This window comes from Vicugna pacos, chromosome 30, assembly GCF_048564905.1.
Source record: "Vicugna pacos chromosome 30, VicPac4, whole genome shotgun sequence".
NCBI classification, from domain to species: domain Eukaryota; kingdom Metazoa; phylum Chordata; class Mammalia; order Artiodactyla; family Camelidae; genus Vicugna; species Vicugna pacos.
This window is the reverse complement of record NC_133016.1, coordinates 3,862,569-3,878,849: the sequence shown is the minus strand read 5'-3', so window position 1 is coordinate 3,878,849 and position 16,281 is coordinate 3,862,569. Positions and strand designations below refer to the sequence as shown.

The following is a 16,281-nucleotide window of genomic DNA, read 5'->3' as shown; positions in this document are numbered from 1 at the left end:
GGAGCTGATTTACAATTTTTATCAGCTACATGGCATTTTATTATATCAAAGGATCGTAATTCATTTAACTACTTTTTATGAGGTATTTAGATATTTATATGATTCCTAATCTGTTAATATTTCAAAGAGTGCTGCAATAAACAGCCTAAAGATAAATTTTTTAAAATGTGATTCCTGGGTGAGAGAATTTGCATTTTAATTGTGCTGGAGCTCTTCAAACTACCTTCCCATAGAAGCTATGTTATGCTATCCTTTCACCATTAAACATGAGTCTCCTTGCTAATAGTTTTTATAAATTACACTTTTCTTCTTTAAATAATTGTTAAATTACCATCTGTGTTTATTAGCTTACATGAAAGGTTATTAAAAATTTTCCCAAGTATCATTTGTCTATCACCTGGTGCCAAGGATTGAGGCAGGCACTGGAAACAGTGTTGACCCCTCAATTAACCAAACACACATTGGTCTTATGAGAAGAAACACACAAAAGGACATGTTCATATTAGGATTGACCCCATCCATGTTCGTTGTCAGAGTGCCACCCGTGAAACTGGGCAGCGGAAGGGGGGAGATGAGGGAATCTCATGAGTGACATAGATACAGCTCCAATTCCCCGATATTAACTTTCTTCCCTTCCAGCAAGGATGCAAGGGCCAGGTCTGTGTTCTCCATTCTTCTCTGACCCCTGGAGAGATCTCTGGGGAAATCATACGAAACTTCATGAAAGGTTTGAAATGAATCTCTGTCACTACCAAGCAATTTTCCTGTACAAACAAAAACTCTTTGCTCCCTGGGGCCAACGCTCCATTTAATAGTGAAGCTGCAATATCTCAGTTTTCATTTCTGCGGCAGGAATGGCTGCCAGCTGGTCTTACAACAGGGTTTACACGGTTTTAAATTCCTCAATATGTGTCATGTTCCCTGATAGCTTGACGATAAGCAACTACTATTGTTTTGAATTATTGAGCACCATCTCTGAAATAACATGTAATATCGAATATTACTCTGCACATAATCTGCAGTCACAGTTAATTAAGAAACAATCACAGAAAATAACAAATCTATGAAGTCGTATCTGTAACCGAGATTGGTTGGAAAACTGGCAACATCACACAGTGAGCGTTGAGGTCTTTGCGTGCTGAGACTTGAAAGATCCGGAACCATAATTAAGCAATTAAAACCAAACACAGATTCAGGGCAAATCAGCAAATCAGTACATTCTCTTCCACAGCACAGAACACAAAATTTATAGTGTTGGTGACATCATCTACTTTAAGCATATACTTCACCTCCAAATAGGTGGGACTTAGTATTTCCTTGTGAATCAATCAATTAATAGCGAAAATGAAGAAATGCTCCGGCAAACAAGCCTGTGAGATTAGGGAGCAGCTTTCTTACTCTTTGATCTACACTCTTAATTTCATAATGAAAATGAAAATAAAACATATTGAAATTAATTTTTCTTCCTGATCTTAACTCACTTTTTATACTAAAAAGAAAAAGATGATACTCATAATTAAGTGTTTTTTTGTTTTTGTTTTTGTTTTTTTCTTCATCTGAGTCTTTGAAAACTTAGAAGACTTCAAATTGAAGAATAATGCCGCTCCCTAAAGGGACTGTTTCTGGAAAGTACCAAGTTTCCTTATTCTGTTTCAATTGGACTCATCTGTGCTCTCATGTTATGGTGGGAAAGGGTAGACTTGATTTTGGATTGCCTGGTGAACAAAACACTTATTCACTTCTTAAATTTTCAATCTACTATAAGTCAATTCTGTGCTGCGATCACTGACAGGAAAAAGTTAGGAACACATCCTAAAGCTGTGGGTTTATACACCTCAATTCAGTAAAGTTCCTTTGTTTTCTTTAAGCGGGAATTCTGTCATTGTAATTCAACAGTAGGATAATAATATGAAAGATTAAGATAACAGAAGACAAAAAGTTAAAATAGATTTGCTCTTTGACTAAAGAACATCTGGAGTGCCAAAGAAAACGCACACACACAAAACGCATCTGAGCCTGGAGATGTAACTAACATACTCTGAAATTCAAGGCTAATAATGATCATTCCACCACGTAAAACAATAACAAAACACTACCCATTATAACACTTTTCCATTCATATTTCTCACATTTGCTATGTAATTTTTTTCACGTTGTCTCACTTGCTAAAGCAAAATATAAAATGGAAGCCAAACTTGAGAATTCCCTGAGCAGACAAAACCATTTAAGTCACGTAAGCAAAACTAAATCTAGTTTGATTAGTGAACATTAGCTAAACTTATCTTAGGTCATTTCTTGTAAATACCTCTGATCACCATAAAACGAACTTAAATCATCTTCATAAAATGGCATAAGATGACCAATTTTAACCAATTCCCTGCCATCGGGAACCCCCCAGTCATCGTGGACACTAAATAACCTTCCAACTTTCATTTTATAAGTCATCTTGTGACGTCAGGCCTCTGGACTTCACAGCTGTTTGGGGTTTGAAAGCTCCCAGTTCACCAATTGTTCTTTTATACCCAATAATCTCTGACTGAATATGATTCTACCAATCTGGTGGTTTTAATTTTGCTATTTGTAGATCTCTGGCACACACACAAGTAGTTAGGAAGGAGCTTGAACTCAGTTACGGTTTTGTATAAAGGCACATTTGTGCTTTCAAACATATAAAAATACAGTTATTGTCATTATTCCTGGATTTAGTATTTGCGAATTTGACCATTCACCAAAAAATTATTTGTAACCTCAAACAATATTTGTGTCACTTTCCAGATTACTTGCAGACATGTGCAGAGGGGCAAGAAAAATCTGAGGCAATGAAAACTTCAGAGTATGGAGTGGTTGTACAGGGACAGTGCAGTGAGTATCACTTAATTTCCTCAATCACAGTGAAGAGAAAAAAGGAAAGAGAAGAAAGAGGGAAGAAAAGAAGGAAACAAGCCAAGAAGGAGTGAGGAGTGGAAGAAGAAAAGAAGGAGAGAGGATGAAGGAGCAGAAATGCCCAAGAAGGGAGCAGGCAACTCTCCAAATGAAGGGTTTCCAGGACAAATCAACGAGTCCCTGAAGGCTACGAGCGATTCACCACAGGACTGTAGCAATCAGCATGCAAAGACAAGGATGTTTAGTTCTCAGCCTTGCATGGGCATTAGAATCTCCCGAGGAGCTTTGAACCCACCTCTACTCAATAAAATCAGTTTTTGGATATCAGACTCAGTGACCAGGTTTTTTTTTAAAGCCCCCAAATTGATTCTAATATTTTGAAAGGCTTGAAAACTACCTTAGTGAGATGGCTGAAAGAATACAGACAATCTGGAAAATAAAATTAAAATGATACAACACTGAAATGGAAGAAATTAGAGAGAGAATGGCAGACTTTCAACCTCACATTTCACACTTGCGCTCATCTGACCTAATCTGGTCTTGACAAACTACTACGGTTTCAACACAGACATGGGCAGGAACGGAGAGGAATCCGGGGGTCGTGGTATTAGATGTGGCTTTGTGTCCCAGGAAATGTGGCTCAATCTACAGGGCTGGGTTTTAGTGAAGACATTTCCATTGCTCCCTCTGAAGAGGTACCAGCCTTCAGGGGGGAATATCAGGTTTGTGCAAATGATTTTAGCCAAATCTTTTTCTGATTCTTTGCAAAAGGAGAATCTGAACACAGATGTTAACAGCAGAGGAGAAATGTGATTGCTCCCACTCCCTATGCAGCAGTATGTTTTATGGGGCTGAGAACGACCACCTCTACATTACAGGTTTTTATCAACATGTGGCATAATTTTTCTCTAAATTACAGTGATTTTTGCATAAACCATTAAGCTTCTTATTTGAATAGCTCTAGAGCTTAAGCTTTGGCCCATTTATCCATGGATCTACTGAAAAAAAGAATCTTAGTCATCTAAGGTAAAATCACCTTGGTTTTGGACACTGAATTTGTTTACTTTGAGCTGTGTGTTTACTCCAATGCTGCAACAGCACAGGGGAGGGAAAAAAAGCTTGTGATTAATAAAGAAAGTTAACTTCTGCCGCTGCCTGCCATTAGTAAGCAATTTACTGGTTGAATTGTGCTCAGAGAATCATGGCTTTATTATCCATGCTCCATCCACCACAGGAGAGATAAACTGCATTGCTGGGGTGCAGAGCTACCAAGTTCCTGGGGTCGTGGGTCAGCTCATTTTCTATTACAGAGATGGGATGTTATTAATTAAAAATCAGGGGTGTATTTTGTTTTCAATTTAAAAAAAGAATAACCATAATTATTTTCCCTCAAAATTAGTAGACCTAATAGGGCTTCTAACTTAAAATAAAATACATTATTTTGTACAGAATCAAGGGACCATTTCTAAACTTCTTATTTATGTCTCTTTTTTCTTCCCTTGAATTATTCACAGACTTTGTCTGTGAATGTCTGTCTATTATGGATACTTCTTGAATGAAATGAAAATGTCTGCATGTGGGATCGGTGCACAAGTGACCTAACTACTGAATATCAAGTTAATTGTCTCAATAATGATGAAGGGACAAAAAAGAGGAAAGAAAAAAGAAGAAAGAGGGAAGAACGAGAGGAAGGAACCTTTGTACGATCTTTTAAAAATTCAAGGTAAAAAAACTGACATAATTTCTCTGGCACTAGTAAGTTGTCAGCGAAAGTTGGGGTGTTCCCTGCTGCTGGAAAGGTGAAGGGGAGCCTCTGGGAGCATCTACTGAGATTCATATGGACACCCTTCAAAGGTGCTTGCAACGCCGAACAGTCCAACCTGTTCGTGTAAACAATGTCCTACACTCGTATCCTGAAGGACAAGCTACCGAATATGCTGACATCTGAAGAAATAACGGAAACCCCAAGCTGAGAATTAATCTGTGAATCAGAAACAGTGGAACGCAGTTTAGAAATAATAGTTTGTCATGAGTGATTTACACAAACCCTTAAGGGCACGATTACAAGGTTTACTTCTAAAAATGCTCCAAGGAGAGCTGAAACTGGTATGCACCACGTCAGAAACAATGTAATGTGAGACCTGTTTTATTCATCTTTATTTTAGTATTTAATGAATACCTTTGTTTTAATACCATGGCAATTGATGCAATGATAAATGTACTAAGAAATGGAATGACTAGAAGTAAGAAATTGTATATTCAAGTGTGTTACATCTTATTTATTCATGCAAGTGTCAATTTACTTCATGAAAACTTGTAGAAATTAACACTTTTAAACAAATGTGGAAACAATTTGGAATCAGCTAACTCTGGTGGAAAAATGGTATTTTACAATGTTTTCACGTAAATGATTTTTTACATTATATATATTTCAGTGGCTGGTCAGAAGTAGGGGTTTAGTTTGATGTCTCTTGATCGTCAAGATTGTTAACTATCTTGGTTTAAAAAGTCATCTGCCAGTTGGTAATTTTTTAAAAAATGAGAATAGATGAAATTTGCCCTTTATTTCTTATTATTGATTTCTAATATTTTTTAAATAGAAGAGATAGTGGATATGAGAAAATCCGGCTTTCACATGCCTTTCCTGAAATCTGGGTAGAGGTCTGAAGGCTAGTGAGTGCTGAGCGGTGCAGAGCAGCACACAGCACACACCACACACCACAAAGTGCACAGTCATAGCCCAAGAACAGCGAGGTCTGTCTGAATAGGTCAGATGCTCTGGGCTCTGGCTTTGCCTCCCTTTGGAAACAAGAAATCATATAGAATGGGGTAGACTTGGCTTCCAGTACAAAGCATGATGGAAGCCTTGCCCAACCACTAGGTGAGATGGGTCCCGGTAATCAAAGGCAGGTTTAAAATTTAAGATGTAAGATAAACAGGTGAGCATGAAGGACTATAGCAGAAGAGAAAATTGCTGAAAATAAAGATGTCCCCACCACTGGGCACCCTCAGCTGAGACCAGGGCTCAGGAGCAAACCGTTTACAACTGCACTCATCCCGTTTTTCCTTCCTGGCTTGCTGAAAGAATTTTATAAAACCATGTGCCACTTCCCTGAATTTTTGACAGCTTTACTGGGATATAATTTGACTCTAGTAAAGTGCACGATTCTTTGATTTTCAGCAAAGATGTATAACCACCAACACAAACAATTTTTAAAGAATTCATTACCCTAAAACAAAATGGTACACATTGGGGCTCTGTATTCCAGCTGTAGGCCTGGGGGTGCTAAAATATGTTCTGTTTCTATAGATTTTCCCTTTCTGGATATTTTGTAGAAGTGAAACCAACTAACATGTTGTCTTTTGTGACTAGGCTCTTTCACTTAACATCATGTTTTCAAGATTCATCCATGCTGTAGCATACACTAATATTCCACTGAATTTTATTACCAAATAATATTCAATTTTGTGGATATGCCTGCCACATTGTGTTTATTTATTGTTGAGGGACATTTCAATTGTTTCTAGTATGATTAATGCTCTCTTGGAGGAAACTTATGGCCCCAGAATGGGAGCAGGGGTGAGAGGGCGCTCTGTGAATTTGGCTGCATGTGGCTGGCATAAGCTGGGAATTGGCGAAAAAGAGAGGAGGATGTGATCGTGCTGTTATCAAAGATTTTTAGTAGATATTCTTGAATAAATGTTTCTTCATTTGGCGTAAGCCCTTTGGATAATTTCCAGAGACTTTAAATGGTTATGTAAATTGGTATTAGCCAGGGTTCTCGAGAGATATAGAATGAATGGGATGTGTCTGTCTCTCTCTCTCTCCATCTATCTATCTATCAAGAGGAAAAGCTATTGATTGACTTTAAGGAATTGACTCACATAATCATGGAGCCTGGAAAGTCCAAATTCTGCAAGAAAGGCCAACAGGTTGGAGATCCAGGGAAGAGTTGCAGTTAAGAGTCTGAAGGATTTGTTGGAATAACTCCCTCTTCCTCCAGGGAAGTTGGGGAGGGGTTGTTGTTGTTTGAGGGGGTTTTGTTGTTGTTGTTGTTGTTGGTTTGGTTTGGTTTGGTTTGGTTTTAAATTCAGTAATGCCTTCAACTGATTGGACGAGGCCCACCCATATTATAGAGAACAATCTACTTTTTCTCAGAATCTTCTGGTTGAAATGTTATTCTCATCTAAAAATATATCTTCATAGAAATATCTGAAATAATGTTTGATTGACTATCTGGGTACCATGGGTTAGCCAAGTTGATACATAAAATTAATCATATATATTTATGATGAATTATATAATTTTCACTAGATGGTTTCTCATTCATGTGTTTGGCACCTTGGCAGAGATGGCTGGAATACCGAGGGCTTAGTGTCTTCTTACATCCACTCTATCTCTCACCACATCCTTCCTTCCTACATGGCTAGTTTGGACACCCGCACACCATGACTGTATTAGTTGGACTGCTTACATGGCGTCTAGCTTTAGGGAGCTTTCCATGGGAAAACAAAAAAAAAAAAGCAGAAGATGCCAGTCACCTCAAGGACTAAGTCCAGAACTAGCCCAGTACAATTTCTGCTGTATCCTGTTGGTCAATAAGCCAGCTTAGATCCCAGACCTGGAGGAATAGATTCTACTTCTCAGTGGGGGAGAAACATTAGTGCACTTTGAAGACAAGCCCCACTGAGGTTTCCTGGGGGTAGGGGTGGAGGGAGGGGCAACTATTCCAGGTCATATTTCAATAAAACAAGAATAATGATTCCATGTCAACAAGCAGAGAAAATCTGTTCCAAAAGAACTTGGTACCTGCTTTTGGCAGGCAGATTCAAAACAGTCTGAGGGATCTGTTCTTCTTAACTTCCTCACTGGTTACAGATCTAGCCATGAAGAACATCCAGAAAGGAAACTCAAAGCTAATGTTACCATTAACTAAATTATAGAAATATATACCCAATGATCACAACATCCAACCTCCTCCCCCAGGGCATCTCTGTTACTTACGCAGAACTGGAAACTTTCATTCAAAATTACTTCTGAAGTTAAGAATTAACAGACACACACTACTATACATAAAGGAGATAAACAACAAGGTCCTACTGTATAGCAAGGGAACTATATTCAATTCCTTGTAATGAGCTATAATGGAAAAGAATCTGAAAATATACACATACAATGTATGTATATGTATAAGTGAATTGCTTTGCTGTACACCTGAAACTAACATCGTAAATAACTATGCTTCAATAAAAAATAAAGTTTTTAAAAAAGAGTAAAAAAAAAACAAAATTAGTCCTGAAGATTTCTATTTTTCAGTACAAATATATGATAAAATTGACCCTTTCATCCGACAAGCCGTCAGGGGATGGAGGCAGCAGGTGGCGTCTGTGACAACTGCCATGGGCAACGTTGGCTGGCATCTCAAGAGAGCACGGGAGTAGAAACCGAACACAAAAGAGATTTGAGAGGAGTCATGTTGTACAACTGTTGCTGAGACATTCGCCTGACAACATCCTTTAAGGAGAAGCAGAGCTTTTATTGCTAAACACATGGTCGGGCGTATTATGTTAGTCACATCGAATGGCAGGTGACAGGCCTCTTTTGTGTGTAGACGTACGTGTGCTCTATTTACATCTGAAAAGGTCCTTGTGAACAACTGCAGGCCTGTGACACCTGGTAATTGCCTATTCAGGTTTTATAATTACTGGAAATTTTGCTTGCAGACAATAATTAAAGTAACCACAACACGAGGTAGCACAACCGAAGTGGAAAGTCTCTCCGACACGCATTCTTTTCTATTATTTACTCCTTTCGACACGTCCTTTCATATTTTTGAAGACTGACAAATTAACCAGTTTGGTTCATTTATGGAATCCCTGGAAGAAATATTTCCTACAGTGGAACATGATTTTTAACAATCTTTTCAAGTAAGAGAAGGATTGATATTAAATAAATGTTAAGTATGGTGGCTGAAACTCAAATTTAGTGACCATGAATTATTTTGTTACATCTCCCAACCACTGGTGCTTTTATCATTACATAACCTGAATCTCTCGGAATAATGTACTTGTAAACGGAAAAGAGACATTAATACATAACTGTTGGAGGTAGGCAGACCTGGGTTTCAGATCAAGCTCTAGTTTTCATTAGCTATGAAATCTGAATGACTATCTTTCTTAGCTTCTTTTTACCACAAGACAAGAATAATAATATCTCAGTGCTTTGGAGAATGTGTATGAATCACTTGTGACATATTACAAATGCTCAACAAATACTATTTTACTCTGTGGGGGAGAAAGTTTTCAATTTTTCAAACTTTTGAAGTACACACGTCAAATAGCCGGAAATGCTTGGTCCCCCCTTTGACTTCCTCAAGCTTGCCAGTATTTGTTGAAATAGTTAATTAATTAATTAATTATTCCTTTTCACTGCATTTGTGCTATATATTATTGCACGTTAGAACAGAAGTTTGGGTTTTTAAGTATACAGTCAAGTAACATTGATTTCATTGTAAAAATTACACCTGATTTAGACCATCACTCATGCTTCATTTTTTTTCTCTGTAGAAATCACTGTCTTTCAATATATTGGTTATTCTCCATTTGTCCCAACCCCTGCCCAATTCCTGCTGCATGCTCTGGCTTTGGTACCCGAGGCTGACCCTGAGGGCCCCGTTGACAGTGGCCTCCTGCCTGGATTTGGCCAGTGGGATGCAGAGGGAGCGTATGTGAGCAAGAGAGAAGAAAGAGGACCAGGCGTGTCTCCCCGGGGCCCCCGCTAACCTCGCTCACACGTCTGTGGCAGGAGCTGTGTGTCTGACGAGGGCTTTCTCTCCTCCCCGGGTCCAGCCCTCACTGAGTTCATCACGCAAGTGCCTGCCCTTGTCCTCTTTGGGCTTCATATGAAACTTGTATTTCCATATGTCATGAAGTAGCATTTTTTTCTGTATATTTTTTAACTATTATGAGACACTGGCAGCACTTGTGGCTCACAGCTTATGTAAAAGCAGTGGGTGGGTGGCAAGGAGCTTTTGGGCAGTATTTTGCTTGTCCCTGGATTTAAAAAAATGGGTATGAGTCTACAAAAATATGATAAAAAGTGAGTAAGAGCAAGGGACCAAATAGATAAAAGACAGAAAGGAGAACACGAAAGACTCTTATTTATAGAAAAATGCATTTAATAACATTGAAAGAATTATCGAAATGAAAAATCATAATGCCAACACCAAAATTAATACCTGCGTCCACTAAGCACCACCCCAAGTGCCAAAAACATCCATGTGGCGTACTTACATCATCTCAAATAGCACTCACATTATTACTTAGCACGAAAGGACAAATCCACCTTTAAAATGGAGAGGTCACAGGGTCATCAGCAACCAGGTGACCAAACGCAGCATAAGCGCTAATTAGCAGGACAGCCTGATGTTATTCACTCAGTAATGGGAATAAACATTATCACCCGTGAATCGTGCTTGCAAAAAAATGAACTCAATGTAATACTCATGTGGAAACAACTGAAAATTCATTCTACAAAAAGACCAGTCGTAGACTATTTAAAAATGTCTCCTCCATATGTTTTACAGGAAGCACGGTCCTGCCAACACCTTGAGTTTGGACTTCTAGTCCCAGCAACTGTGAGACTGTGAGTATCTGTTGTTTTAAGCCACCCAGCTGCTGGTAGAGACACGCCTTGGTATCCGTGGGGAACTGGTTTCAGGACCCACTGTGGATACTAAAATCCACAGATGCTCAAGTCCCAGAGTGGACCCTCCATATCTCGGTTTCGCACCTGCAGATTCAGCCAGCCCAGATGGGGTGGTACTGTAGTACAGATTTATTGAAAAAAAATTCACATGTAAGAGGACCTGTGCAGCTCAAACCCTCGCTCAGCGGTGGCAGCCCCAGGAGACAGATGCAGACACACGCTGTGCGGCCCGTGTCCACTGGTGGGACCCGGTGTGAGCCTGCTCAGCCCAGGTGTCCCACCACCCGCCCCTCTCCTGTGCTCCCCTCTCACCACTTGTGCTTTTGCTCCCAAGGGCCACACCTGGAACCAGTTTGCCCACGTGCAGGGAACATGGGAGCCAGAGCATCCAGTCTCCGTGAGTGACTCTGGACAATGAGTTCAGGGTTGGCAGATGAACGCCTAATCCACTTAAGGAATATACACAGAAGCTCATGACAGCCATAAAAACGAGGGTTAAAAAGTCATCCATGGACCGATACTAACACAATGGAGACCCACGCGCCCTCCGTCCGCTGCCTCTGAGACTGTCGAGGCCACTGACATTCGCTTCGGAGCACAAAAGAGACAACAGATAAAACGCCTGGAGAAAAGATAAAAACAGTTCTGTTCCTCCTGGGTTTTAATACATTTAACAAAAAGTTTTGCTATTTTCAAATGCTCTCTCCACTATTTTTAAAACTCTATAACCACCATGGGTAGTAATATAAATAACAAACGCATCTAAATTTAGGACTCTTTCCAAATATTCGGTGATGGTGTGTGCAGCCAGTGCGCCACGATCGTACGAGCTTCCTGAGCACCTGTCATAAAACCCACCCATCCATCAGTCTCTTATCTATCAGTCCTAAACTTCACTGTTACACGGGCTATTTACTTTAAAAAGGGATAGTTCAAAACACAATGCTGTTCTAGCTTTTATTAGAAAAAAATAGATAGCTGATGGTTTTACACCCACCCTCTTAACTACCAAGTGCTAACGTCACAGAAAGATGGTCCTCAACGTCTGTTTTCACTTGTACTTGTGTCAGTCTCTTAAAGCTTCCTCCACTTTGGAAATGGCGACATATATTTATTCTCACAGAATACCCGTAGCCCGAAACGTTACAGAAACGTGGAAAAAGGCGTGAATCATTACTGACACCGGGTGATCGTAAGGGTCAAATGCAAATCCGAACCCATACCGATTATCCCCCTTAATAATCTTTGGATGTGATACATTCTTTGCATACAAGTGTGTTGACTTGGTTGTCAGACAGACTACAGGGCTTGGGTTCTGGCTGGGTCACTCTGTGACCTTGAGCAAGTCGCCAAACCTGTGAAAGGATTATAGTATAATTCCCACACTGCAAACAGTACTGGCACTTTCGGAAGATTAAATGAGACGGATGCATACAAATCACTCAGCACTGCGTTGTGCACGGTAAGCACTGACTTCATATCCTGATCTCATTTACACGCCTAACCAGCTGTGCACCTGATTTCATGATGTATAGAAGGCTTGCTACGTCCCCCGCACCCGGTGAGACGTGAAACCACGAGGTGGGCCAGGTAGCAAACCCCTCGTCATGGCGTTTACAGGGGGGTTGGGAAGACAGGCAGCCAACAGGAAGTTACAATTCAGAGTCCTAAGGACCACAACCCAGTGGGGTCGGGTGATATGAAATTTTACAGCAGAGGCATCAAACGCAACCTACACGTGTCAAGAAAGACCGTGGCACCGGGTGACGTGAACAAGGGCACCAGTGCAGGGGTAGAAACTACCTGAACGGGAAAAGGCTTGTGTGCTCTTGGGGAAGAGACCCACGTCTTTAAAACCATGAGAGGGCACGGCTTATTCAAAGAATTTTAAAAGATCAGAAAAACAGGGGCAAACCGTATGATTAGGGACATGGTGCTGGACACCTCTGGCCCAGTTTCAGGGTCTCAGTGCTAAATTATAATATTCGACCTCTCCTGGAGTGAATAGAGTCAGTGCAGTACACAGATGAAGAAAGGAAAACTTAAATTACAAAAACAAAAATAAAGTGCATTCCTGCTCAAAAAGATGTCCATCAGATCATTATGACTTTGGTAAGATAAGGCAGTGGTACTGAATTGATGGAAAAGTAGAATGTCTATTATCTTTTTCTCTAACAATCTTTTTTCTAAACCACTTTGTATTATCCGATGTTAAATTCTCTCTCTCTCTCTTTCACAACTTCCTTAAGAGCTGGTGACTTTGTTAACTATCTCCAGAGAATAAACAGGGCACTTATTACGTAGTTAGTATTAAGTGAGAGAATGGATGACTGTTTTTAATGAATCTGAATAGTAATTATGACAGAAGACTACAGGCTGTATGTGGTTATGTTTAATTACTGAGTGTGTTATGAACATGAGAAACCATTTCAATGGAGAATATGTAATGATTTGTTCCAAAATGTTTTCGATCCCCACTTTTCAACTTAACACAAAATCCTCATAACGACACACGTGTCATTCACCCAATACAAAAAGTAGTTATAATAGAATCATGCATGAAACTCACAAGGCTGGCCACATCTTTAAACATGAACCTGGTCACAATTCAGAGAGTGGCCAAAAGATAATGCAAGAATTTTCAATTATTTACACGTTTAGGGACAGAATGTTCAAAAGCCAGATGAGAACTGTCTTATTTCCACTTCCCTTGAGCTGCGCAGGCTCGTGAGAATGGCTCTATTATTATGCCCTAGAGTCGTTCATAGGAAGGAACTCAACCTGGGAGCCGGACAGCGGAGACGCAAGTGCTAAGGGACTCAGAGTCCAGAGACACTATTGTAAATTGAAGCAACAAATAGATGATTCCCCGGAGAGGAAAACTTCATGCCAGAGATGCGATTTATTAATGAATGCTTAATGATACAAAGCAGCAAATTGTTTCTCATCATAACACAGGTACTTTGACTTCCTACAGCGGCTTAGTAACTGACCTCTGTTAGAACTAATCTATCATTCCAAAAACTGAAGTTGTAGAGTATTTTTAATATGTCTGTTTTCATGATGATTCAATCATCTCACAATTTACAATATCTGAAGCAAAATGCCAACTGTAAATCGAGGTAATTTCCAATAAGAAGCTTAGAGGAGGAATGCATACAATAAAAATATCTGTGTGAATGCCATCAGGAGATCTCTGTAAAAACAAAACAAAACAAAACCCTAGCAGTCACATTCACACATTCACCTTCATTCATGATTCACCGTCACTGAGCATCTCCTTTGTGCTACCACTGCTCTGGACAAATAACTCAAAACTATGAAAAAAATAGCTAACAATTCTTCAGTATTTAGTATATGCCTGGTCCGAATTTCGATACTTCACACGTATTATTTTAAACTTTTATTAATTTGTTGTTGATATTTGCTTTCTATCTTCAAACTATAAACATTTCATAAAAAGCATAATGAACATTAAAAATTTTTAAGAGTTTTAATCTATTTGAGTCAGAACACAAATCCAGCTTCTTAGATTGATGTTGTTAGGGGATCTTCACATCTCCAAGTAATCTTTGACCTCATTGCATGGCATTATATCCTTTGCATTGTCTTTTTTTTTTTTTAATATATCTCTACTAGAAAAACACAGAAGAAGCCACGGTGATTAAAATAAACAGAAATAGAGAAACAAACAAAAGCAGCAGCTGAGGCTATGGTGCCCACAGGAGCTGGAAGGGTTTTTCTGCCAAGGCTGGACTGAGTTCGGTGCCAGCACTCAGACCTCCGAGATGGATGCGTCTGTACACATGACATGAACAATCAGAAAACAGTCTGAACAAGTGAGTCTGGAGGCATGGTTTGTTTCAGAACCTGTTTTTGCTTCCTCCACTTTTAAAATCACATTGAAAGGTACTTTGGAACAAGAGAATAATCCAAAGATTCAGCATTCGTTCAAGATGACTGTATGCCAGGCTGAATGCATTCATTTAAGGAATAAGTCTCCTGGATCATGCGCACCAGGGACGCGCCTGTCTTTGGAGTGAAACAGAAAGAATGAAGACGGTTCTTAGATTATCTGAATACAGAGTTGAATTGTTATAGTCAAGTCGCTGTGGCTTTGTTGGATGTATCACAAACATTCACTCACAACTACTAAACTATGCAGATACTATATAAAATAAAGATGCAACACTGCTTCAAAAGCATAAACCACAATGGATAAAACCGGAGGGTAAAGATAGCTTAAGGCTCTCAAAAGATTAGGAATGGAACTGTGACCTGATATTAATATGAGTCAGAACAGCTGCTTCCTATTAACGAAGAGTAGAATAGGAAAAGAAGATACAGATGTTTCATCAGTATAGAAAGTGGGTCAACATCATAGTTACTAAGGAAATCATATTTAAACAACCCATCAGATGGCAAAATGTATACATTTATAGTTTTTACAATTTCTTTGGCAAACACAGATCTCATAGGATGCCAGACACAATTTAGACACTTTACCAATTTTACTATATTAACCTTCATAACATTCTACATAGTAAAATATGATTTTTATAAATAAACATTTGAGAAGACTAACAATCCAAAAATGGTAATAAGAGATCTCTTCTCAGAATAGCCCAAGTCCAGATCATCTTACCAAACTTTCAAGAAATAGGTAGATCTGTTTCTTTTACAGTTTGCTCTATGAAAAATCAGAGAACGTTGTCCAGCTAATTTTAGGAAGACAGTATAAACTTAATGCTGACATCAGATGAGGTAACACAACCAAAGATACAAATACAGACATTGTAAAAAGCTCACATAATAGAATCGAAATGAAATCTAACCATCACTGGTGCCAAGGGTACCTGGCTCGCTGTGCTTGTAAACACGAAGATTAGCTAGGATGTTTATTAAACTATTACATAAATTATCTAGAGGCATGGAAAAAACACAAGGCTACCAGCAAGCTATTTTGAATTCTTTACACCTAGTAGATTTGAGTATTATGTAATAAGCAGGCAGAGGATATTTTTCAGAATTATTTAGTCTGGTTTTATGTCTAATCAGAATGATTTTTGAAATGCTAACATATATGTAGTGTATCTGAGATTTTTACGGTAACCACTTCCCACTTCAAATACTGCTTGCTACTGTATGACACTCAGTGGAGTAAAGTAATTCCAACCGACCTTACGTTAATCCACAGCTGCGTCGGAGGGAGCAGTTGAACCCTTGTGCTAGAAGGCAGGACCTTTTCACCAAATAGTGGAAAAGAAGTTGGAGCTGTGCTCTGTTCAATGGCTACCTGAGGCTGCCTGGTCTTCCAGAAGGTCTACTGAGAGACTGGGGGAGACTGTGTTTGGGAGAATAAATTTGGTGTTTGTATGAGCTCTGGTGAACTCTAGCCTCACCCCTTATTAATACACTATCGGTCACATTAATTTAAATGTTTATTCTTATCTATAAAATAATAGTAACTACTACATGAGACTGTAGCGAGGACTAACGAAGGTGAAGCCTGGCACAGAGTAAGCTAAGTGGGGGTGCTGTTCCCTCCTCCCCGTCTGCCTGCCCCCTCCTTCTCCTCCTCCCTCTCCTCAGCCTCCCCCCCTTCCCCCTTCAGCCTCAGAGGAGGAAGTCCTTCTCTGGGAGTCCCCACCCCGACCCCTGCAAGGGACTTCGTGTCCGCCATCTCTTCT

At 39.5% G+C, this 16,281-nt stretch overlaps 1 protein-coding gene across 8 annotated transcripts in view; it reads right to left on the bottom strand.

Moving 5' to 3' along the window:
• Positions 1–16,281, bottom strand: part of NETO1 (neuropilin and tolloid like 1) — a 659,228-nt gene that overhangs the window by 267,896 nt on the left and 375,051 nt on the right. The gene's annotated exons all lie outside the window — the stretch shown is intronic.